General features: G+C 35.9%; 1 protein-coding gene across 2 annotated transcripts in view; it reads right to left on the bottom strand.

Annotated features, from left to right (window-relative positions):
- The window catches only part of PAG1 (phosphoprotein membrane anchor with glycosphingolipid microdomains 1), a 211,355-nt gene extending 185,902 nt beyond the window's left edge, over positions 1-25,453 (bottom strand). For both annotated transcript variants that reach the window (XR_001120461.3, XM_012541246.3), the window contains exon 1: positions 24,856-25,453. The gene's annotated coding sequence lies outside the window, so the exon portion shown is untranslated. The remainder of the gene's footprint in view (positions 1-24,855) is intronic.
- Positions 25,454-25,901: the final 448 nt, after the last annotated feature.

The following is a 25,901-nucleotide window of genomic DNA, read 5'->3' as shown; positions in this document are numbered from 1 at the left end:
GGTACAACATGTACTATGCATATCCCAAGTTTAGTGACTAACTACTTATCATTAATACCCAAAGCAGTTCACAGAAGGAATTTTTTTTTTTAATAAAAAGAGCTGTAATATGTTTCCTAACGACCAACAAAAATAAAACAATTGTCTTTAAGAACAAAAATCTGTCTGGGCACTAAAGCAACATACTCTTTAGACTTGAGAGACTTTATTTTTAAATCACTTGTATTATTATTCCTCTTTTCAGTTCCTTCAGAAGCTGTCTAACAATGGATCCAATCCAACAGCCCCGCAGGCACAACTCATTGAAGGGATGGGGAGTTTTGACTGCATAAAGACTATGGGAAAGAATCTTGTTAAGAGGCCAGCCAAATGAATCTTTGCCCAGCTTCAGAATTCTTTAATGTTCAGGATGAGAATTCAGGGACATATAGGATGTACTCTGAATAAAAGAAAACCACACATCTGTTAAGAGTTCACTGGAGTCCCTAATCACTCCTTCCTATTCCTGCTGTAAAATTTTGTCCTCCATAGCAACTGTACAAGGTCAAGTATCCCACCTGTCCTGGGGACAGGGGATATTACATTTTATTGAAAACTTCCCCTTTGAAACCTTAAAAGTATTTTTAGTCTGGCTGATGAAAGGATGCTAATGAGCAGAAAAGTGGGGGGAGAGGCTTTTGTTGGAAATGGGCACTGGGGATAAGGATAGAAATGTTGGGCTGCAAAAAAAATTTTGTTTTATTTTTTTTTAATTCTGAAGAAAATTATAATCTTTTAGCTAGTCCTATGAACATGTCTCCATTATAAAGTTTTTTGGCATGGGTTGGGTATAGATAGAAGAGAGTGACAATGGAAATGAATAGAAATCTATAAAAGCCATATCAACTAAGTAGCTGAAAAGAAAAAATTAAATGGAAAAAAAAGGAATTTTTAAAGTTCCTGTGCTTAAAGCAATGCATGGTACACAGTAGGTGCTTAATAAATACTAGTTGACTAGATACATTTCTGTAATTGTCCTTTCTATGGCTATTCACATCCTAATTGTATATTCCTTCAGAGAGACTTTATTAGCTATTTCTCTCTCTTGCTTTGATGCTTTTTCACAGGTAGTTTCCTTTTTATTCCTTCCCCACATCCCATGTGTGGGTTGAATGATTCAGTCACTAAGAATCCTTAGCACTACAGCACAGTTTGTCTCCCACAGGAAGTCTTTGCAGATTTTCCCAAATGTTAGAATTCTCTACTTCTTGAAATTTCTTTCTATTATTCTGTGTATACTTTTATTCACTCATCTGTGTGTTGCTGTTCAGCTGTTTCAGTGTGCCCAACTCTTTATTATCCCATTTGGAGCTTTCTTGGCAAAAATACTGGAGTAGTTTGCCATTTCCTTCTCCAGTTCATTTAATGGTTGTTGTTCATCCTTTGTTTTGGAAGAGAACCAATGACATCATGGAGAGATGTCTTGACTCATGCATGAGTTGGATTTAAGGGAAGTAGAATAATACAAGGTCCTCTCTCTTCCAGAGTCTTTGAATTCCAGTGGCAAGACAAAAGTCAAGATGGTGGGCGATGGCCTGGGATGCAATGGATGACTTGGGCGTCTCCAATGTCTGACAAGCTCCAAGTGTGTTCCATGGAACTTGCTTCATCTGCCTTCACAAAACAAATTGTTTCCATCCACCCATTCTGCTAGGAGAAATCTTCACATACTTGGGTAGATATCCTCCTAACTCATCAATGGGTCTGAGGGCTGAAGTTTAGGGGCTACCCTCAACCTGATTTAGCCTACTTGCTGAAGTAGTTTTACCAGGTGCCCTGAACATTCTATGGCTTTTTGGAGTCACAAGTAAGACTGGCTCATTTTACAGATGGAGAAAACTGAAGCACCCGGGGTTAAGTTGACTTGCCTAGGGTCACATGGCTAATAAGTATTTGAGAGCAGATTTGAACACAGAAAGATGGGTCTTTCTCCAGGATCAGCTGATTCATCTCTCTCTGTCTCTCCCTCTCCCTCCCTCGCTCTCCCTCTTTTTCCCTCTTTCCCTTTTTCTCTCCCTCTCTCCCTCCCACACACACTTGTTGACTATGTTGGTTTCGTTTTATTTCTTCTCTATCTCCACCAGTAGAAAGCACCTAAGACAATCGATAAATTGAGTAAAATTTCTTAAAGTATCTATTTGATTATTTTGATATATTTGATTTTTAAAATATTTAGTAGAGAAATGTGTTGCTTCATTCTACCAGAGAAGGGAAGGGTACAGGAGGAGAATTTTCAGTCAAGGTAATTAATTATGTACTGAGACAAAAGCCAGCTTCATACAATGAAAGGTTAAAAGGAGACGGTCAAGACTGATTGGTTAATACCTAATGGGTCAGCTTTTTAAGAAGTAGAGAACTTCCTAAAGACAGAGGTTTTGCAAACTTGAGAAACTACATTCTGAAAGGAGATAAGTAGAGAAAGCAGTACAGTACAGTAGAAAGAGTTATGAATTTGGAGTTGGAAAATCTGAATTCAAATCCTACCTGTGGCTTCTGTGTGACTATAGTTTAAGTCATTTAACATCTATGATCCTCAGTTTCCTCATTTGTAAATTAAAGTATTGGACTAAATGATCCTTAAAATGCCTTGCAGCTTTAAATCTATTATCCTATGAAATCTTGAATCTATCTAACAAGAAACTTAATTCTCCAAGTGTGTTGCAGAGAAGTGGGAGTCATTGCAGAGAAGGAATTGATCCTATGATTGTAGGGTATCGGGAAGTAAATCAGAAAACAGTTAGAAAACCTGGGAAAGAAGCAGTTATTTATAAAAGGACTGGAACTTCCAGAACCCAGATGTGTAGCTGAATAGGCAGAAAAGCCAAGATGAGAGGTACCTGAGACAAAAATGTATTTTATCCATTTATTTATTCCTTTATTTTTGCTTTACTCTGATTTTTCCAGGTAACTCTGGGGAATTATGGGCTAATGCTAGGTATAAGTTTAGAGTAAGAGCGTAAATGGGTTTGCAAAATTAACACTAAGAAAGCTTACTGAAATCACAATGCAGGACTATTATCACTAATTCAGCATATCTTGGGTTATATGAATATAGAGCTTAGCCATCCACTAATTCTTAAATACTTGTCTACTCAATTATTAACCCAGCTCTTCTATACAGTAACCCTGTCCAACCAATCAACGAACAAGCATTTATATATTACCTACTAAATGCCAGACCCTGAAATAAGTGCTAGGAATACAAAGATAAATTGAACCAGTCCCTGCCTTAAAAAGCTAATGGTCTAACAAAGATGTGTGCAGATAGTTATATACAGTCAGCAAGTGTTTATTAATCGCTGAAATACAAAATTGTTTGGGGTTACTAGCAGCTAGGGGAGATCAAGAAGAGATACAGAGATAAGGTGGCTCTTGATCTGAGTTTTGAAGGAAATTAGGGATTCCAAGAAGCAGAGGTGAGAAAGAAGTGTCTTCCAAAGGATGGAATTCAGCCAAAGCATGGGGAATACAGATGTAATGTCTTGTGTGAGAGCCAGCAAAGAGACTCACCCAGTGAAGGGTGATAGAAAGATGAGAGAGGCCTGGGGACCATCCTATTAAAGGAACAAGGGATGTTTAATCTGGAGAAGTCTCATGGGGAGACAAAACTAATATTTGAAGTGATGCTACATGAATAGGGTGGAGACTTATGTTTGGCTCCTGTGGGCAGAGCAAGGAGCAATGACTACAAGTTAAAATGAAAGGCAGATTTTAACTCAATATAAAGGGAACACTTTCTAACAATTGGAATTATGAAAAAAAAATGACAGAAGGCTTCCATTATTAGAGATTTTCAGGTAGAAACTACATAATTATAATGACTATTTTATACAACCCTTTATCTGTTGCAAAGCATTTTACCTATGCTATCTAGTTTGATCATCACAACAACCAAAGTAGGTACAATTATTAATTCCATTTTAATGATGGGGAAACCGAGGCTTTTGTTATTTTTGAGTTATTTCAATCATGTCTAACTCTTTGTGACCCCATTTTGGAGTAATCTTTATTTTTTTTTTATTTATTTGAAAAAACAGTAAAAAAAAAAAAAAAAAAGAAAGAAAAGAAAGAAAGAAAAAAGAAAACCAGAAAAGAAATATGAAACAAAATAAAGCAAAACAAAAGAGAATATTGTCATGTGTTCAGCAAAACATCAGGGAGTATTCAAAATATATAACAACAAATTATCAGATCAAGAAAGTATAGATATTAGTAGAAATTATATTCATGAATATTCATAGTGGGGGGGGTACTCTTAGCAAAGACACTCCCTTTGCCATTTCTTTCTCCAATTCATTTTAAAGAAATTTAGACAAGCTAAGTAACTTGCCCACAGTCACACAGTAATATTTGAATTCAATTCTTCTTGACTCCAGGGAAGGTGCTCTATCCATAAAAATGAAGTGATTCCCCCAGTCATATAGCTACTAAGTATCTGAGGCAAGATATAAACTATTCTCTTTGCCACTTAGCTACCTTGCCAGAGGTGGAGTCAAGGATATTCTTATTCTGGTAGGGAATAGATGACCATTGTGGTTTTTTATGCATACAAGTCTGTTATTTAAGAGGATGTGTAGGAGGATGGTGGAAGAGAACTTCACTGGCCAGAACTATCCTGGCAACATAACAAGGCACAAAAATCCCAGATGAATGACTGATGTTTCTATGATTGTATAGCGACAGGTTACCTACTAAGTTCATCCTCACAAGAGATATTAAAACAAAGACTGGATGACTCTTGTCCAGTATATTTATCAAAGGGATTCCTGTTTAGATTTGGATTGGTGTTGTAGTGGAAAGAGCTCTGGACTTGGCAGTAGATGAAAAAAAAAATTTCTTTTGAGTTTTGATTTAACAGCCAAACAGACAAGTAGCGATTTGGAAAAGATAAATTGCTCTCTGGCCAGAGGTAAAAATAAGCTATTTATGGGTAAAATTACCCTTGTCCTTTGAGATCAAAAGGGATGAGTAACCATTTATCATTCTCTGTTTCAGTTGCAATTTGATATAAACTTCTCTGGATGTTCTTGAGCTACTCTGAAACTACCTCTGAAACTTAATGTTTGAATAATCTTTTGACACTCGCTTGGCTTTTGAGTTCCAGTTGTCTTAATCTATAAAATGGGAATAATGCCTGGAGTAAAAAATGGGAATAATGCCTTGAGTACCTACTTCAGAAGATTATTTTGAGATTACAAAGTACTTTGCAAACTGTAAAGGGATATATAAATGGCAGTTTTTCTTCTAAGGCATAAAAAACATGTCTGGTAGGATGCTGGGACTGGAGTCAGGAAAATCTGAGTTCAAATTCTGCTCCAGATGCTGTGTAACTCTGGGCAGACTGTTTAATGTGTTATTCAATTATTGTTAATTTTATTGTTTTTTTTAATTTTTTATTGTTATTTAATTATTTTGTAACGTTTTATTGTTAATCAATAGTTAAATGAGATCCTAGGGTTGTTGTGAGGATCAAATAAGATAATATCTTTAAAGTACCTAGTCCCTGTTACAGAGTAGTATAAATATTTATTTTGTTTCATTTTTTTCCCTTTCCTTTCCTTCACAAATATGAACACCAGAAAAGTGAGAAACCCCTAAGCACGCAACAGCTAATAATTGTTAGAAGTAGGATATGTATCTAACTTTCCTTAAATCCAAATCAGCCTTTCTACCTACTATTCTAAACCATCTCTCAGTCTCATAAGTAGAATCATGAGACTATATTAGTTCAAGGTATAGTCCTATCTTAAACATTGTGAATAAAGAAAGATGAAAATATTTGCAAGGAGATTTTGTCTTAGCTAAACTTATTTTTTAAAATCTCCAGAATCTATTGCAATAGTAGGTTTTTAATAAATATTTATTGAAGTAAAGGAGAAAATTATCCAAAAAGAAGTCTAATATGTATTTCTTTCCCCTCTACTCCAAGATCTACTTTTAAACATTTTTTTAAACTTAAGTGATAACAGAAGTTTAGAAAGGCATGGATAACCAAAAATATATTGTGCTTATAGTACAGTTAAGACAAAAAAATTGAATGGTGTTTCATATATATATGTATATATATATATATGAAAGCATATATGTATATGTATATATTTACATATATAATATATAAGTATAGGTATACATGCATATATTATGCATAATATATGCATGTATGTATTATACATTTTATATAATAAATAGCATACCTTACATACTCAATGAATTTTAAAATCGATTATATTTTAACTCATTAGAAAGTTGACTTTTTAATTTCTGCATTCTTCATAAAACCCCAAAGAACAACTTATGAGAGGCCTGTACCTCTGCTTCTTTTCTTAAATTATTTCCAACCAAAATGGATGAAGATAAATATCAACTCATCTCTTTTGTTCTCAAGGGACTGGGTTAATTTTATCTACAAACAGCTTGGTTTTACATCTGGCCAGAGAGCTATTATCCTTTCCAAATCCATCCCTGTGTCAGAGTATGTCTATTAGATCAGAACTAAAGCCATGTTTATTTTATCATCATCAAAACTTCTTATCAAGAATTCATCTGTCTCTCCCACTACACTATATGCTGGGTAAGGCACAAGTTGAGTGAAACAGATACCATTCTTGCCATATGATTATTTGCAATCTAAGACAGGCAACAGTGATATGGGCACATTTTATACATTTCTATTGAAGTTATTACTCCCTGGAGCTAACACAACCATCTATAAAAGGAAAGCCTTTTGTACTAGCTGCCTAGTACATCAGACTTGAGGTCCTGACAACCAGAAACTGAATTACAGTAGAGGAAGAAGGGGAAGAAAAGAAGCAGAAAGGGAAAAAAAATTTCTCAATACTCAACTAAATGTGGAAGCAGAGGGTTTATTCTAATCCAGGGCTGACTGTTTTCAGGATATGTGATGCTGTGAAAATACATAAGAAGAATATCCAAATGCCAAATGGCCTGTAGCTATAAAACAGTATGAGAGAGCAATGCTCACTGTCAGCCCAGAGCTGTTTATTATAAACACTATAGAGAACAACAATTTTGGAAATGTTATTATTTATTAAAAGGAAAATTCTCTAATAAATTCAGGTGCTGGCATGCTACTATTAACAAAAAAGTCAGCCAATCTGAAAGGTTAAAAACTGTGGTAGAAAGAAACCATTTAACTAAATGGGAATTTTATGCCATGGTGCTTTGTTTTATTCTCAGTCACTGAGACTCCACAGCAGTCCTTTTCTAAACTACCCAGCATAATTCCTTGAAGGCTGTTTTCATCTCAACTGCCCAAAAACACTTTTTAAGTCAGGCACTAAAAGTTCTTATTTCAATTGCACATTAGCCATAGCTATAATGTAAAAAATAAGCCACGCAAAAATAAAACCATAAATGTTGACCCTGGGCAAACTTATTCTAAAATCCAGCAGAAAATGAGGGGGAACCACACGTAAAGAAACCATCTTCAAGAGACAGTGGAATGTAAAATTGATACCATATTGTTTGCCATCTTAATGGGTGGGGGAGAGGTGAGAGAATTTGGATAGATTTTTTTTAAATGAATGTTGAAAAAAATTTAAATGTAACTGGGAAATGGTAGCAGAATAGTGCAAAGGAAGGAATAAGTACCATTTTGAGCTGGAGCTCAAGAGTTGGAATATGACACTTACATGACTTTTGGCAAAACTCTTTTAAGGTCTGTGGCCTCGTTGTCTCAAATATAAAACGAAAGAGTTGAATCAGATGATATCTAAAGTTCCCTCTAGTCCTAATTCCATGATTCTGTGATCATCTGAATTTTTTTTTTTCATTTTAGACTTTGCCTTAGATAAATATATCTGAAAAGCTTTTGCTAATGTTGTTCTAACAGGATCTATAAATAATACATAAGAGCAATATCAATTCTTTCTTAATATTTTAAATTAATTTGCTGTCTTAAAGAAAAAACTATAATTTATATGTGTCACAATCTTTAGTGACAGATGAAAATAAAGCAGTGAATGAATTAGCATGGATGAGAACATGAGCCTGCCTTGTACATATCAACCAGAAAAAAAAAAAAAAAAGCTGCAGACTTGAATTTTGACAGGCTCAGGACTAAATATGAAGCAGGAAATATGAAATTCACTGAAAGGAAAAGAAAAAAGAACATGCACAGTAGTCATAAGTAGTTCTTTTAATCATCTCTTAATATTCTTAAGAATAATTCTTAGAATATTGAACATTCTAATATTAAAAAATATTGATTATAATTATCCAGTTGTATCATGTTGTCTATTGAATTAAAAAATCTGAAAAATAAGAATTGTAAACATGAAAAGATGAACAAATCTGAAGGTCTGCCTTTTTAAAAAATGAAGATATATAGCACCTGGTAATGAAATCACTTTTCTTGCAAAGATGAGTGTGAAATGCAGTTTAATTATCTACCTTGGTAGTAAGCAGTGCAGTAATGTCAAATCAAGTCAACAGAATGCTAACAACATGTCATGGATTAGCATATTTGCATTTGGCTGAAACAAAGATGCATGGGACATCTGGCAGCCCAATAAATCTTCAATTCATTGGTTAAGTTTCTCCAATATAAAAAAGCATATGTAAAAATCTGTGAAACACAATGGATTTATATGACACATATCGTCTTGTTTCTCATAATTTTCTTACATGTAAGAAAAATTCTCTTACATGTAACTGGCACTGAAATGTACACTGAATGATTAATCTGTTTTTATTTTATAACTATATATATATAAAATAACTAAGGAAATGAGACAAAAAGAAAGAAATGAGACTTTTTATATTGAGGTCAGATTGGAAGATTTTAAATGACATCAAACTGTAAAATTTATCTTGTTAACAATAGGGGATTGTTGTTTAGTCATTTTAGTCTACCCATTCTTTATGGGATTTTCTTGGCAAACTATAATAGTTTGCCATTTCTCTCTCCAGCTCATTTTACAGACGAGGAAATAGAGGCAAACAGGGTTAAGTATCCAAGGTCAATTCATTGTGTCCTTCAAGACTCGGTTCAGCCCCGATCTTCTACATAAATCCTTCATTAATTTTATGAAATTATAGCATATGTTTTTATATAGTTTTGTGTTTGTGTAGTGTTATCTTTATTAAACATATAACAGTAGAAAGAGTATTAGTAATAATAATAATAAATAAAAACAAGCATTTAAATGGAACCTAGAGGTTTGCAAATAGCTGTAAGAATATGATGCCATTTAATCCTCACAATAACCTTGAAAAGTAGGTACTATTTATTATTCCCATTTTGCAGATGAAAACAGTGAGGAAGACAGAGGTTAAATGATTTGTTTAGGATTTCAAAGCTATTGTGTTGAGTTAGATTTCAACTCAGGTCCTTCTGATTCCAGGGCTTTATCCACTGTGCCACCAAACTGTCAGAAGACAATGATTTAAATCTTGCCAGGGATTCAGTTTCTTCAACTGCAAAATGATGGATTTGGATTAGATGGTCTCTGAAGTTCCCTTCTAGCTGAAAATCTATGGTTCTATAGATTGTAAACTTGACGATAGGAATTATTTCACTTTTATCTGTGTCCTAATGCCTAGCAAGTGCCTGGCACATAAAAGGCATTAATTAAGGCTAGTTAATTGATCCAACGTTTGGCTGTGTAATTCTGAGCAAGTCATTTAATTTTCAAGTGCTCTAAGGCAACTATGTAGATTATGTATTGTAGAACAGTTGATTTTCATGGATAAAGAAATTTTCTTTACCTAGAATTATCTTCACCAATGAAACTCTAGATACAACTCTGCCCAATTCTTCTGGCCCTTCTTTTAACAGGAAAAAATACAGAAATAGAAAATTTACATCATTCACTCAACAAATACTCTTCGAACATCTACAAACTTGTAAGGAAAACTGAGCAAGTATCACTAATGATATTTTATTAGTTGAAGAAATAGAGGTTTAAAGAGATCAGAACTTGCTCAGTCAATAACTCAAAACAAAGTCTTCTGACTCCAAATTTCACGAATCATCCACTAAACCACACTGAGTAAGGCTGCTCATGTATTTTGCTGTTGTCGAATCATTGCAATTATTTGATTCTTTGTAACTCCATTTAGAATTTTCTTGGCAAAGATAGTGGACTGCTATTTCCTTCTCTAGCTCATTTTACAGATGAGGAAACAGAGGCAAACAGGGGTAAGTGATTTGCCCAGAGTCACAGAGGTCAAATTTGAACTCATGAAGTTGAATCTTTCTATCTACTGTGCTACCCTAGATGCCCCTGTCCATGACAAGGAAGAACTTATAGTCAAATTAAAAAGCTATGGCAGGGCAGCTAGGTGGCACAGTGGATAGAGCACTGGCCCTGGCCTCACTTCCTAGCTGTGTAACCTTGGGCAAGTCACTTGATCCCAATTGCTTCAGCAAAAACAAAAACAAAAACCCACAAAGAAAAGCAAAAAAAAAAAAAAAAAAAAAAGTGAATTTATGAGGGTTTTTTGTTTGTTTAATGAAAATGGTTAATCTTTTATTGGAGGGAAGAAAACATTACAACTCATCTCAAGTAAGCCAATCCAGTGACTCAGTGTCTCATCTGGTGGAGTTCCAGTTTATAATGGTTTCACAGTTAGGGCAATGTTGAGTCTCACTTTCATGAAGCCAGAATCAGATGACTGAACTGTTGTCCTCTTCACAGATACAACCCACTGTTCACTTGGCAGTGATGGAAGGGACCAGGTTGGGCTTCTCCTTAGCTGCTTTTGGGGCTAGCATATTGTACAGATTCAAATCATTCCTTGCAGTCATCCTATAGCCTGCCCCTTATTAGAAGGGATACTTCTCCAGTTGGGAGAAGCAGCCACCTGAGCTGGACCACAGGCCCTCAAGGCCTGGATCGCCAGCATCCCAGCATCCCACAGTAACCTTGAAGCATCAAGTGATGCTTGGTGATAACAACTAGTATTTTGATAATGCTTTAAAGTGTGCAGTTTTATAAGTACTGTCTCATTTGATCTTCACAATAATTCTATGATGCAGGCGCTATTATTATTATTATTATACAGAGGAGGAAACTGAGGTACCTCAAACAGGGACTAAGGCTTTACTCAGAGTCATATAGCAATAAGAATCTAAAGCCAAATTTGAACTTGTGTCATTCTTAAAAGTCAAGTGATAGAATATTTGGTGACAGCAAACAAGTGCTATAGACTAAAAAAAAAAAATGGGCTGAAGTGATTCAGGGGACAATCCTGAATTTTATGATTGGGGAAATGCAGATTCTAGTCCCAATTCTGCTATAATAAGATTATAGGATTTAGAGAAAGATGGGCTTCCTCATTTTATTGATAAGTAAACAGTCTCAGAAAGTGAAAATGACTTCCAGGTAGTTAAATTAACTCTACAGGATTTGAACCCCAATCTTGTGACTTCCAATCTTGTGTTCTTGGGTAAGTCATTTAACTTCTTAAATGTCTTAAGATCTTAAAGCCTAAGTGTCTTGGCCACTAAAATATGATTGGTTTATATGAACTCTAAGGCATAATCCAAGTTCAATCTTCCTATTATAATGCTTTAGGGAAGAGGTGGAATTTCAGTTGGACAGACTTTGCACGTGAATGGTAAATGTCTTCCAAAAGGAAGGAACAATTTACAAAATGTCCACAAGGAATAAATACTGTAGGCAGTCAGTCAATTAACATGTATCATGTCCCTATTATGTTCTAGGCACTGTGTTAAGTTCTGAGAATATGAAGAAAAACAAGAGACAGACAGTTCCTGATTTCAAGAAACTCAGTTTAATAGGAAGACAATATGGAGAAAATATAAACAAATTATTGAGAATAAGTTGGAAATAATCAACAAAAAGAAAACACTAGAATTAAAGGGGATTGGGAAAGGTTTCCTGAACAAGGTAGGACTTGGAGAAAGTCAGAGAAGCTGATAGACAGAGATGAAGGGAGAGAATAATCAGTAAAAATGTCCAGAGTCAGAAGGAAGATTTTGTTTGAGAAACAGCAAAGAGCCCATTGTCATTGGTATGATGAGTTAAGAATACTGGAAGGGGGAAGAGGAAGAAGTTATATAGGGTTTTGAACACCAAAGAGGATTTTATATTTGCTCCTAGAGGTAACAGGGAGACATTCGGAAGAAGGAAGTGGCAGGGTCAGACCTGCATTTTAGGAAGATAATTTTGATGTATTTTGGGGTGAGGAATAAGCACATCATCTTGGCTAGAGTACATGGCTCTTGTGGACAATGTCAGATATAGCTGGAAAGGGAAGTAGGTCATGGAGGGCCTTGAATGTGATTCTCAAGACACTACAGACAATAAGGTAGAACTGAAGATTTTTGCTTAGCAGAATGATCTAAAATCAAAACATATTTAAGAAAGATCAAGCTGCAATCTAGTGGCATGTATAGAACAAAGGAAAAGGGGACTGACAATTCACTGCTGTTAGGATTCTCTTTTCAGGTTACTGGAATAATCAAAGAGTAGGTAATAAATTCATTTCATTTGTTCCGTTTTCTAAACAAAAGCAACAAGAACAAAAGATTAAGCCAGGAAGAAACATCCTGTGTCCAAAGATGCCTATATTCAATATTCTTTCTGAAAGTAAAATGCAAAATTGGCCTTGTAAAGCCTGAAATTGAGATTTAGGGATAAGCATTAATACATGCAACATCTTAGAAATTGCTTTCCTCTGGAAATATTCATTTGACAAGCTTCCTAATCACCTTCTGGAGAAATAAAATATGCCATTATAGACCATATTTTTTAAGAGTATTCATAAATATCACTATGATTTCATTAATTTATTAATATTTATTCATACAAAGGATCTGACATAATGAAAATACTTCAGTCTACTTTAAGGGTATTATAATTTAGAAGATAAAAATTGTTCAATTAAGAAACTTCTCTTTGACTTTTGCAGAACTTAAATTTACATTGATTTTATATCCCTCTATAGATACATACATACATATGGTTTCTATGGTGAGATTTGGAACTCATTTATTGCATACTGCTTAAAACCATGATTCTTTAGCTTTCCAAAGTGTTTTTTAGGTTTATTCATTAAATGATGGACAGACAGATAATAGATACCTCGATGATTATACAGAAAGGAAAGGAAAGAAAGTGAGCTACATCATTAACCTTATAGAAAAGAATAATTTAAGAGGGACAAACATGACAGATTCTTCATTGGACCATCCATTTCAGCAATTAGAAAATCACCCCAAGAATGGTGTTATAAAATCTCCCATGTCACAAAAATCATAATCATAATGCTTACACAGTTTGTAAAATATTGAAAATTTATGTTTTAAAAAAATACTAAAATAAGAAGATTAAGCAGTCATACATACTAAGAGTGATTGATAAAGGGCAGAAATGTTATTGTTGTTTAGTTATTTTAGTCATGTCTGATTTTTTGTGACCCTTTTTGGGTTTTTCGTGGCAAAGCCACTGGAGTGATTTATCATTTCTTTCTCTAGTTCATTTTACAGATGAAAAAATTCAAGGCAAACAAAGTGAAGTGACAGATAATAAATGTCTGAAGCCAGATTTGAACACACAAAGATGAGTATTCTTGACTCCAGCTATGGAATTCTATCCACTTTTGACAACCAGGTCTTGCCCATACATAGTAAATAAATGAATGAGTGAAACATGTATTAATTGCTTACTATATGTAAAGCACTGTACCAAGTCTAAAGATCTAAACAATAAAGTAGAACAATCCCTATACTCAGAGAACCTGTTCTAAATGGGATGATAACATATATGGAAAATCTCATTTGCCAGTCAGATGGAAACTACAAGTCATTTTCCTTATAACTCATTGGCAAACCACACGTCAATACCTCCTCTTTAATATCACTTCCACTGATAAAATCATCTAAATTTCTAATGTTGAACATTTGATAATGCAGACTTTTGTGACAAGAATTCTCTTTTCTCAGTCTTAACAGATGTGATTGTAGTTACTGTAAGAGTGTTTATCAGTCTGCATTTCCCAATGAGTTGTGCACCAAGATGTTGTAGACACTGAAATGGAAAAATCGATATTCCAATTTTGGATGGTTTTGATGGTTTGTCTCCATCAGAGTCTAAGAGAAGATGGGTGTCCAAGATAATGGAAATGGTGGTTTCTCTTGCCTGTACATGCTCCCTCCTGACTCTCCCATGCAGTGACTTGAAGGGATGCTATACCTGTTTTTAAATATCCATTGGTATCCCTACAATGTCAAAAGAACTAGAGAAAGACCTGAAGAATATTGAGTGGATTCTTTGTGGCGGATTTATGACAAGACTTAGGCAAGAGTTATACTAACAACATGCACGGGTAGAGATCAGCGTCACTGAAGGGAATACCTACATTGATGGAAACCCTGCCATTTCCAGATCCTACTGCCTCCATCCAGTCCTCAACACTCTCCAACTTAACTGCCTGGATGCTATTCCTGGGGACCTGGATTCTGAAAGCTTTTATTACCTAAAACCAGGCTTCCATGTCACTTCCCAATCCTTTTCAAATTACACTTGTCTCCAGATTCAGTAGTATCAAGTCCTACTACTTCCATTATAGTCCCTCCAGACTCATTAATCTAGGTAATGTATCTAAAGGAACATAAGGTTATTCCATCACATTTTTTCATGATTATTTTATTCATTTGGCTCATAAATCAAATTGATTTTTTTAAACTTTGCACATAAGTAAAAGAGGTAATATTTCAGAACACCTAAGACTTCTTATTAAAGTAAACTTATCAACAATTACTTGTGCAAATGTGTGGATGAGTGCTATAGAAATGTAATCACTGATATTTGCATAAATAACTTGTTGCACAATACTGGTATTTGAATCCTTGCCAACACTTAATTTCTATAATATGGTATTTTAACTTGACCAGTAAAAACAATAAAAACCCCCACCACATATACAAAATTTTACCTTTATCCTCTCTATGTATATGTGCATAGTTCATAAAAGTAATCTTAATTTCTTTGTCTTAAAAGAGTAATGATGCAGTCATGCAGCAATGACTGGTTACCATACAACAAAAATCACCCGTTTTATAACTACTTGATGGCTATTTGTATAGCCCAGATAACAAAATCAAAGCTTATTCATTTTAATAATTGTGATAAAAATTATATTTTTAAACAACCATTCATAAAGTCCCTTTTAGAGATGGTATACAAATGCTATGACATTAAAGATTTTATTCAGTATATTCAAAAGCCACAGGCCATCTGTTGCTGAGTGAGGCTCCAGGTGGTCTTCTCGTTTTCCCCATATCTCTAGTAATTTCTACCACCATCAAGGAAAAAACAAAATCCCACAATTTACATCTTCATTATATAATTGTAATGTCATACATAAAGATAAATAATTTTTCTAATGCTGGTCTTAATAGGATTCCATAATCTATATGGACATCAAAAACATGATTTCTAAAACTCTTCTTTTGCTATCTTTCTAGCTCTTCAAATTTACCTCTCTCCAACTGCTCCTACTTACTTCAATATTCATATTCTTCTTTTCACTTGGCTTTCAAGGAATGTTACAGTAAATTTATTTTCGTTTAAAGCTATTATTTCTTGATCTCTCTCATATACCTCAAATCACAGGTACTAATTGTACAAACAATCAGCTGTCTCCTGTGTCAGTCATCCAACTACCTTAATGACCTGTTTCAGTTTAGTTGTGATTGTTTTTCCCATGGTTTTTAGCTAAGATCCCAGGAGCAATCAAATAATCATTCAATAAACTCTTATTGAGTGCCTCAGACACTGTGCTAAACCCTAGGGATACAGAGGAAGATAAAACAGTCCCTATTCTTAAAGAGCTTGCAAAAGGAAGCCCAGAGCCTCAGAACTGGAAAAAACTTTTCATCCAACCCTACTTCCTGCATAAATACCTATCCAACAAGTGGGCATTCATCTAGCTGCCCACAAATAAACCAACTCGTACCCAGATAATAACTATTTTTGGAGAGTTCTAATTGCTAGAAAGCAAGATATGCTTTGGTTGAAAGAATAATTGATTTGGAGTAAGAAGATATGGATATGAACTCAGTATCTGACTCTTAGCATCATGCAACTTAGAACTGAAAGGGTTGAAAGATTATCAAATTCAACTCCCTCATTTTATCAATAAAGTCACTTCAGACCCAATTCAAGAATTAAGATGCTTTCAATTATGTAATGAAGACAGAATCCTATCACTTTGTCATACTGTGTTACTTGGGCAGTTTACATCGACTTTTTAGGTCATTTTCCTTCTTTGTAAAATGTGAAGTTCAACAAGATGTCCTCCAAGATTTCTTCCAGCTCTTATGTTCTTTTTTGTTTGTTTTCTCAATAATATTTTATTCTTCCCAATACGTGTAAAGATACTTTTCAACATTCATTTTTGTAAGATTTCATTCCAAATTTGTTTTCCTCTTTTACTTACCTCTCCTCTACCCAAAAAAGAAAGCAATCTAAAAAAATTGCACATGTACAATCTTTTAAAACATATTTCTATCTTTGTTGGATTGAGCAAGAGAGTAGACCAAAATGAAAAAACAAAACAAAACATCTTGTAGCTCTTATGTTCTTATGAGAAGTGAGTTAAAATCCTACCCATGACATATGCTTTTTTGATCATTTAACAAAATTTATATTTGGGCATTCAAAAAAATGAACAGTCATATTTGTTAGTGTATTGCACACCACACAAATCCATGAAGTTTATTTCAAGCAAAGTTTGGTCTTACTTTGGTACAAATTAATTAAATTGGTACAAATGTCAGTGGTGATTTTCCCTTTAATATTTTAAGCAAACTAAAAGGAAGGTGCCAGTCAAATGCAAAAGAACACCAGGTATGGCAAGTAAGTCATGAAACAATAGATGAAAGAGGGTAGAATGAAAATAAAAAGTTGGCAGTTTAATACTCAGAACTTTCTTTTAAAAAGAATTGGTCCCATTTCTAATCATATGAAAAACTGTTCTAAATCACTATTGATCAGAGAAATGCAATTTAAGACAACTCTGAGGTACCACTATACACCTCTCAAATTGTATAAGATGACAGGAAAAGATGATGAATGTTGGAGGGGATGTGGGAAAACTGGGACACTATGCATCATTGGTGGAACTGTGAATGGATCCAGCCATTCTGAGAGCAATTTGGAACTATGCTCAAAGGGTTATCAAGACGTGCATACCTTTTGATCCAGCAGTTTTTCTATTGAGTCTGTATCCCAAAGAGATCATAAAAAGGGGAAAGGTGACTCACATATACAAAAATGTTTGTGGAGTCCTTTTTGTAATGGCAAAAAACTGGAAAATGAATCAATTGGAGAATGGCTGAGTAAATTGTGGTATATGAATGTTATGGAATATTATTGTTCTGTAAGAAACGACCAGCAGGATGATTTCAGAGAGCCCTGGAGAGACTTACATGAACTGATGTGGAGTGAAATGAGCAGGACCAGATCATTATACACGGCAACAAGACTATGCAATGATCAATTCTGACGGACATGGCTCTCTTCAACAATGAGGTGATTCAGGCTTATTCCAATGGACCTATGGTGGAGAGCCATCTGCCTTTAGAGAGAGGACTATGGGGACTGATTGTAGATCATAATACAGTATTTTCAACTTTTATGTTATTTACTTACTTGTCCCCCCCCCTCCTCCTCTTTTTTGCTGAGGCAATTGGGGTTAAGTGACTTGCCCAGGATCACACAGCCAGGAGGTGTTAAAAGTGTCTGCAGCCACATTTGAACTCAGGTCCTCCTGACTTCAAGGCTGGTGTTCTATCCACTGCGCCATCTAGCTGCCCCTCATTTTTTTTCTTTTTGATCTTATTTTTCTTGTGTAGAATGATAAATGTGGGAATATATATAGAAAAATTGCACATGTTTAACCTATATTGGATTGCTTGCTGTCTAGGGAAGGGGAGAGAGGGGAAGGAGGGACAAAAATTTGGAACACAAGGTTTTGTAGGGGTGAATGCTGAAAACTATCTTTGCATGTATTTTGAAAAATAAAAAGCTTATTATTACTATTAAAAAAAAAAAGAATTGGTCCCTTCATAGCACTGAAAGGGTTTCAGAAAGAATTTACTTTTAGTGCAACTCATATAAAACACTCCTTAAATGTTTATTTAACATGCCTTAAATACCATATCTAAAGTTCAATTCTCTGAACTTAATTCATTTACATCTTTGGATTATTTAAAACAAAATTATCAAAGAGTTCCCATAAAATGAAGATGCCATTAAGACAAGTCTAAGTGCAATGTCACTAAAATCAACATATTTTGTCAGTCATTAGATATTAGGAGAAAAAATTTAGAATATATATTTTGGAGAGATTTATAACAAGGCTTTTTAAATCCTCTAGTGATTATTATTGATATGGGAATTAGAAACGGGGAAGGGAGATTGGGGGGGGGGGGGAGGAACAGAAGAGAGAAAACAAATGATCATCATTGATCATTCTTTCAGATTTATACATTAAATCTTCTTTAAAAAAAGATATTCTCCTTGGAAATGACAGATGACTTGTTGTTAATAACATGCTATTCTCTGAAGAAAAGGGAGAACAGAGTGAGGGGAAAAGTGATTTTCTCAATATTTATTATTGATTTTTTAAAAAGTTTTAAAAACAAAACTGTTTTAATCATCTAAGAAAAATCAGATTTCCATATTTCTCATTTCCTTTACAAATATATTACTATGAGGCAAACATTTGTGTTCATAAAGATAAATACCCTATGGTTCCACTATCATTTGAAGGATTTATATTTCCTGTTTCACAAAACTAGCATGTGGTTTCCTTTTTTAAGTTGGTTAGACCTCCTAATCTTATTATCTTCTTCCCCCAAAAGATGTAGATATTAAGTTTTTGTACAGTGGGTACCAACTGCTGTTTGTAGACAGGAAACTTGTCATATTACCATCCGGAGTTGAATCTAGTGATACACAAAGTGGGCAACAGTTTAAGACAATTCATATAAAAATAAAGGAGGTTAAGGGTGAGGAGAAAGCAAGAGAAAATTTATGAGTAAAAAAAATTAATAACAATAAATTTCATGTTCATTGAATTTATAAATTTGTTGTTAATCAAGTCAAATGCATTATAATGAAGGCTGAAAACTTCCATTTTTAAAACTATTAGCCATTAAAACACTACAGAAATGGGGAAGGTTAAGAGAGTGATTTTCAGAACTTGCTTAAGACATAGAGATACACAGTCCAAGCTTTGCAATCACTAAACTTCTCTAATCAACACAGCATTGATTGCCCAACACAGCAACAGCCAAAACCCAAAATTTCCTGTTTGTCTGGTCACTAGTCTGTAAAGTACTTAACATAGTGCTCTAAGTTTTTGCAAAGTGATTCATATAAATTATATAATTTGATTCTGACAATAATCCTGTGGGTAGATATTATCTCCATTTTACAGAAAAGAAAATTACCTAAGTTTATTCACTCAGGTTTCATTGGTACTAAATTCTACAGCCAGCTCTGTCCCTAATCAGCTACCTAATTTTAGATGTATCATCACTACAGTGCCAAGATAGTAGATAGAAGACAGGACTTTGCCAGAGTTCTTTCTGGCTTCCCTCAGAATCAGACCTAGAGGTACCATCACTTATCTATGTTCTGATTTTTAATTTGAAATAAAGATAAAACCACTTATTCAAGATAACTTATAGGGTTATATTGTTAAGGTAAGGTGAGATAATAAGGTAAAAATGTTTTGAAATATATAAATTATGCAGTTAAAAGGACTAGGTCGTCCTTGACAGCAAAGTCACCAAAAGTGATGATTTTAGAGAATTAAGGTATCTCAAGACTTTAGAGACCAGAACACTTTTGACTTCCTTTAGTGAAAGGAAATTCAGAAAATTTTCCATAGCTCTTCTTTTTTTCCCCAATTTGTCTGGGCAGATCTCTACCCTGTGGTTCTAGGTGCATATTCATCCTATTCTGGATAATTTGTAACTAGGAAAAACAAACTTTCTTTAATGTTACTTACCCGTTTATATCTATCAATCACTCTTTCACACTTCAGAGAGTCTTATTTCTTAAACCTTTGCATTCTGACTTCTTCTGTTCCACCATTTGACTGATATCTTGCAGTTGACCTAAATCCAATGGCCTTTTCTAGGTCCTCATCATCACCCTTTCAATGACAAGATGAACCATTCCCTCCTTAAAACTCTTTCTTTTTTTCATTTTTTTATTTTTATGGAGGCAATTGGGGTTGTGACCTACCCATGGTTTCACATGACTGTGCCCACATTGGAACTCAGATCTTACTGACTCCAAGGTGGATATTCTATCCTCTGCACTAACTAGTTGTCCCTATGGTACCTTCATTTTTATTGGATCCCTCTACCTTCTTTCACTGGCTCCTCTTCCTCCTTCTAGCCCATAAGTTTAGTCATTCCCAAGAACTGTTCTTAGCCAGCTTTCCTAGAATTCTCTCCCTTCTCAGGGCTTTGGAGCTCAGTTCTAGAGCCTATCTGAAGCTTTTCTTAATATCCCCGCGTTGTTAGTGCTTTCTTCTTGGCAAATATACCAGAGTATTTTAGCAATTCCTTCTCCAGTACATCCCCATTTTACACAACAAAAAGAACTGAGGCAGATAGGGATTAAATGATTTGCCTTGAATCATATTACTAGTAGGTATCTGAGATCCAATTTAAACTCAGATCTTTTTGACTCCAGGTCTTGTGCGTTATCTAACCACTGTACTACCTAGTTGCCCCATATATCATCTATGTATTTATTTATGGACTTTCTGTCAAGGGCTGCTTCCCCATAGGATACCCCCAATAGTTAGTGCTTCTCATCCCTTCCATCTCAAAACTATTTTGTACTTGTTATATTTATTAAATAAGTTTCATGAGGGAAGGAATGATTTTGTTTTTGAGTCTCCAAGAGCTACTAACTACAATGCCTAACATATAGTAGGATCTTACATACTGAAGTAAATACAATTTTACCTTTCTCCAAACTCTCAATTCTTATTCTTATATGAATGAACCCTAAATCTGTGTTATCTCATATCTCTCTGTGAAGCTCCAGTCCTTCATTTTCAATTGCCCATCATCTGGATATCTCAAGACCTCAAGGTAAACATGTGCAAAAATGACTTTGTTATCTTCTCCCATCAAAGAGGCTTTTCCACCCTTGTTCCACTTCCCTGTTTCTGGTAACATCATAATCAATCTCAGTACTCAGACTCAAAATCCTCAGCTTTTCCATTCCCATCCAGTCAGGCACAAAGTTCTGGGAATCATCTGGCAAATCTCTCCCTTCCAATCTCACAGCTCTCACTGTATTTCTCCAGGACTACTGCAACTATCTCCATTGGACTCTCCACTAAACCATTCCCATGTTATTTTTCTTAAAGCATGGGCCTGATCAGGTCATTGCTCTTAACAAAAACATTTCATTCCAAGGCCCTTCCAAGTTATATTGTATAATTAATCTCCTAGTTATTTCCTATATGTATTCTATCCTTCAGACATGTTAGGTTACACCCCTCACATTTTCTTATTTCTGAGCTTTACTTATGCTATTATTCATTTGACTCATGACACTCTCCTCTCTCTTGCTTGACAAAATCAGTCAGTCCTTGAAGCCCAGGTCAAATGCTATCTTCACAAAGTCTTTGATGATTTCTATCCACTAAAGGCAATCTTGTCTACCTTCAAAAGGTATGATATTTTTGTTGTTCGGTTTTTTCAGCCATGTCCCCTATTTGTATTGAGGGAAGAGGAGAAGAGCAGTTTGGCAGAGATAGTGGAATAGTTTTCCATTTCCTTCTCCAGCTCAATTTACAGTTGAAGAAACTGAGGCAAACAGGGTTAAGTGACTTCAGGGTCACACAATTAGTAAATGTCTGAGGCCAGACTGAACTCAGGAAAAGGAGTTTTTTCTGTCTCAGGTCCAGCAGCCCTCCATCCACTGTGCTGAGAAGGTGACATTTACTTTTCTTTTATCTCCTGAAATAGTAGATTGTAAGCTCCTTGAAGGTAAGGGCCATGTTTTTTCTAGGAATATGAAGATAAACATAGGCTTAGGATGCCTAGATTATATTTGGTAGAATATCTTAGTGAATAAGGCAGACTCAATTGGCCCTGTTCTTATGTCAGAAGGAAAGAAACAAATATGTATTAGCCTATTTGCCTCAGTTTTCTCAACTGTTTGCCTCAGTTCCTCATTTGTAAAAATGAGCTGAAGAAGGAAACCACAAACCACTCCAGTATCTTTGCTGAGAAAACTCCAAATGGGGTCACAAATAATCAGACACAAATGAAGTAATTCCACAACTATTAAGTCCAGGTTCAGTGAATGAAGACCTAGTCTTCATTAACTATTAGGGTCCTGGAGATAGTTTTAGATACACATTACAAGTAGTACACACATAACTCATTTTCAACCTGAATCTAGAAGACTGCTTAATGTAGTTTACTAGAGTATGAAGGCTTTTAGCAAAATATAGCAAAAGAATTATACATTCTCAAAGAAATATTAGAGTGCAAATAAAATGTGACAGATCGTTCCTTTATGTGAAGAAATAATTCTTACTTAACTTACTCTATAATGCAACATACAAAAAAATAGGATTATGTATTAGAAATAATTTTTTTTAATTTAGATGGGTAAATTCGATGGATTTTTGTGGCTTAGAGCCAGTAGTTAAGTTATTTCAGCTGTATCTAGAAAGGTGGGGAAAATATCTATAGTATTATGCCCACAAAGGAAAAATAACAATTTGCTCAACAATTCTTGCTATCTCTGAATGACCACCAGTCTCAAAGACTCAAAACATATCCCATTTATAAACACATTTCTAGAACTGTGATACTCACACATGTAATTTTTTAATTTAAAAAGGATATATTCTATCATACACTACAGGTCTTTACTCTCCATTAATATTAAATATCCTAAGAAAGTAAATAAGGAGATATTTAAAAGAGAGCCCAGGATATTTTCAAATAAATTGCCAGGGACTAATAACACTTTCAAAAATAACATATTTCATGCTTTATTAAAAAAAATGATAATTTGCTTTAAGATATTAGGAAATTTTACACTACTAAATAACATGTGCACACATAGAATCCAGAACAAGAGTTTTGTGTGATGAAATACTATAAATATACTTTTCTCTGAGATGAATGTGTCTTAGCACATATCTAGGCTTAAAATGAAATTAATTCCTTTTATCTTAAGTCCCAATTAAGAAAAAAATTCTGACATTGGAATGAGATCAGTTCTGCACAGTATGCCTTCTACATCAGATACATACTAAAATAGTTTCTTTAATCTTTTTCCACAGTCACTGTCTAATAATTTCATAGTAATACTGAATCTCAAAATCTACTTCTCTTATAAATTTAATCAACTCAAGAATTAAACACCAACAATGATAAATTGCTATGTTTAAGAAATCCTCTGGAGAACTGATGAGAAAGAAAGGTTAAAGAGTTCTATCCTTCAGAGTAGTATAGTTCAGCTACCTATAAATCATTCTCTCTGTTTATTAAGTTAATTAGGCCCATCAGTACACTTAACTTTCAGGCTCAACAACTGTCTGGCAGGTATGTTTCTCACTTTTTGTAAAAAAAAAAAAAAAAATACCAACATAAGGGACCGTCTTCAAAGGCAGGCTACCACAGGCTATGTACTTAATGTATCTATCTGATTTTCAAAAGTGATTTATGCATCTGATTCCTTGTGCTTGTGTTTTGAAAAATAGACTCAGCTCTTCCTTCTGTGCTATTCTATTAAGAGAAGGCTTTTCAATTTGAAAAGTGCTCTGTGATTCAAACTGCAGGTTCCTATAGCATGTCAGCATTTGCATTAAATACTGATGATGAAGTTGGATGTTAACCAAATAGAAGGGAGCCCCAAAGCTGCAGACACTGCAGTGAGAGATGGAGTTATTACACGCGCTCAGAGCGACTTCACTGTTCTTACATAAAAAATGACAGCTAAGGTAAAGTCATAGAGTCCTCTTAATTTGAATCCTTGTCCTTTGTCAGACAATTTCCCCTGCATTTCTAACGATAAACGAAAATATGTGTCTAGAGCTACTTCTTCATTTAATGTTTCTTCCTATGCCATCTCCAACGTAAAGTGTTGAGTTTCTTTGTAAATCTATTTTCCTCCAAAGGGTTCTGTTCCCGATTGCAGAAACGCTAACTTCTGCCTCCTCCGTACTGAGAACTGAGATAGATATGCAGACCAGTGACCTGGAAAAAACAGCTTTTCCTCTTGGCTCTCTTCACGCAAAAGACACGGGTCTGTTGCAGTCCTAGCCTGACGGAAACCCGCAGAATTAACTCCAGTGCAGACTTGACGTGAGACACAACATCAGCCTAGGACACACACTCACATACAGACACAAACCCACGTACTCAAGATGTTTGGAATGTGCGGTTAGCAAGAGGCAACATACCATCAGAGCACCTGTCCTCCCGAAGCACGCTTCCAACTGGTGCCTCCGTCAAAGGTTCTGGGGTTGTGACACAGTAAGGAGCCCACCCACTCCAGCCTGTCACCCGACACCCTCCCCCTTTCTATGTGAAGCCTGAAGGAAGGGGCTCGCTTTCCACCCCTCAGCCCCAAGCCGCAGCGAAGCGCAGAAACACTGCTGGAGAGGAGAGAGAGGGGGCCACAAGCCAATTCCAAGCCCCCATCATAATTCTCTACCCCTTCAAAAACAAACACTAATGCAAAATCAACACAGCCTCTTAGTTTCTTCTCCCCCAGTCTCCCGCCCCCTTATTCAACTTCAGAAAAACTGTATTCAACTTACTGGGATCCAGCAGCTTTTGGCTGCAGCAGCGGCCCCAGCCTAGGCTCGAGGGTGGCAGCGGGGATTGCGGAGCCTGGCCTCAGCCCAGCCAGGCTGTATCGGAGCAGAAGCTGGAGCAGGAGCGCAGGAGGAGACAGTGGTTGTACTGTAGATGGTAGAAGACGGCTGGCGCGGTCCGCACTAAGCCTCGGATCGGGGCAAGGGCTCCGGAGTCACAACCTACGGGGGGCAGCAGCGGCGGCTGGGGCTTAGGGGCTCCGCCGGACCGGCACGCTACCCGGAGCAGCTCCCGGCGACTGCTACTGGGGCCGCTGCCGCTGCCTCGCAAAGAAGCTGCACGGTTAAGGGGAGCCTCTGGAGTGTGTCTGATGGAACTTGCGGGGTTTTCTTTTCTTTCTTTCTTTCCTTTTTAAAGGAAAGGGAGAAGAGGAAAGGGAGAGGTGTGGAAGACGCACAGCCAAGCCGCCAAGCTTCCTCGGCACGGGTCAATCACATTCCCGAGGGGCACTGCAGCCCTGGCCGTCCGCACGCTGACCCGCACAGCGGAGACTGACTGGAGCGGCGGCGAGCTCGGGCTAGCCGAGAAACAAGTGGCGGCAGTGCGCATGTTCCCCCAGAGCCTGTGATAGAGGCCATTGCGGCACGTCACTGAGCGAAGGAGGGAGGGAAGGAGGCTGGAGGGAGGTAGGGAAAGGAGGCTGGAGGGCGGGGTGCAGTAGAAGATCCGAGCCCTCTCCTGAGCTCTGGAAGACACCTTCCACCCAAGACTACCTCCCAAAGTTCTTTTGTTTACATTTTTTTTTCCAGTAAAATACGTTTCAAGTGGTAGCAAATATCACTACTAGGAATGTATCCCAAAGAGATCATTAAAAAAGGAGGAAAAGACATATGTACAAAAATATTTATAGCGGTTCCTTTTGAGACGGCAAAGAATTGGAAATAGAGGGGATACTCATCCCTTGGGGATTAGCTGAACATGCTGTGTACATAATTGTAATGGGATACTATTCTGCTATAAGAAATAATGAACAAGCATATTTCAGAAA

This window comes from Sarcophilus harrisii, chromosome 1 (genome assembly GCF_902635505.1).
Source record: "Sarcophilus harrisii chromosome 1, mSarHar1.11, whole genome shotgun sequence".
Taxonomy (NCBI): domain Eukaryota; kingdom Metazoa; phylum Chordata; class Mammalia; order Dasyuromorphia; family Dasyuridae; genus Sarcophilus; species Sarcophilus harrisii.
This window is presented reverse-complemented; position numbering and strand designations above follow the sequence as displayed.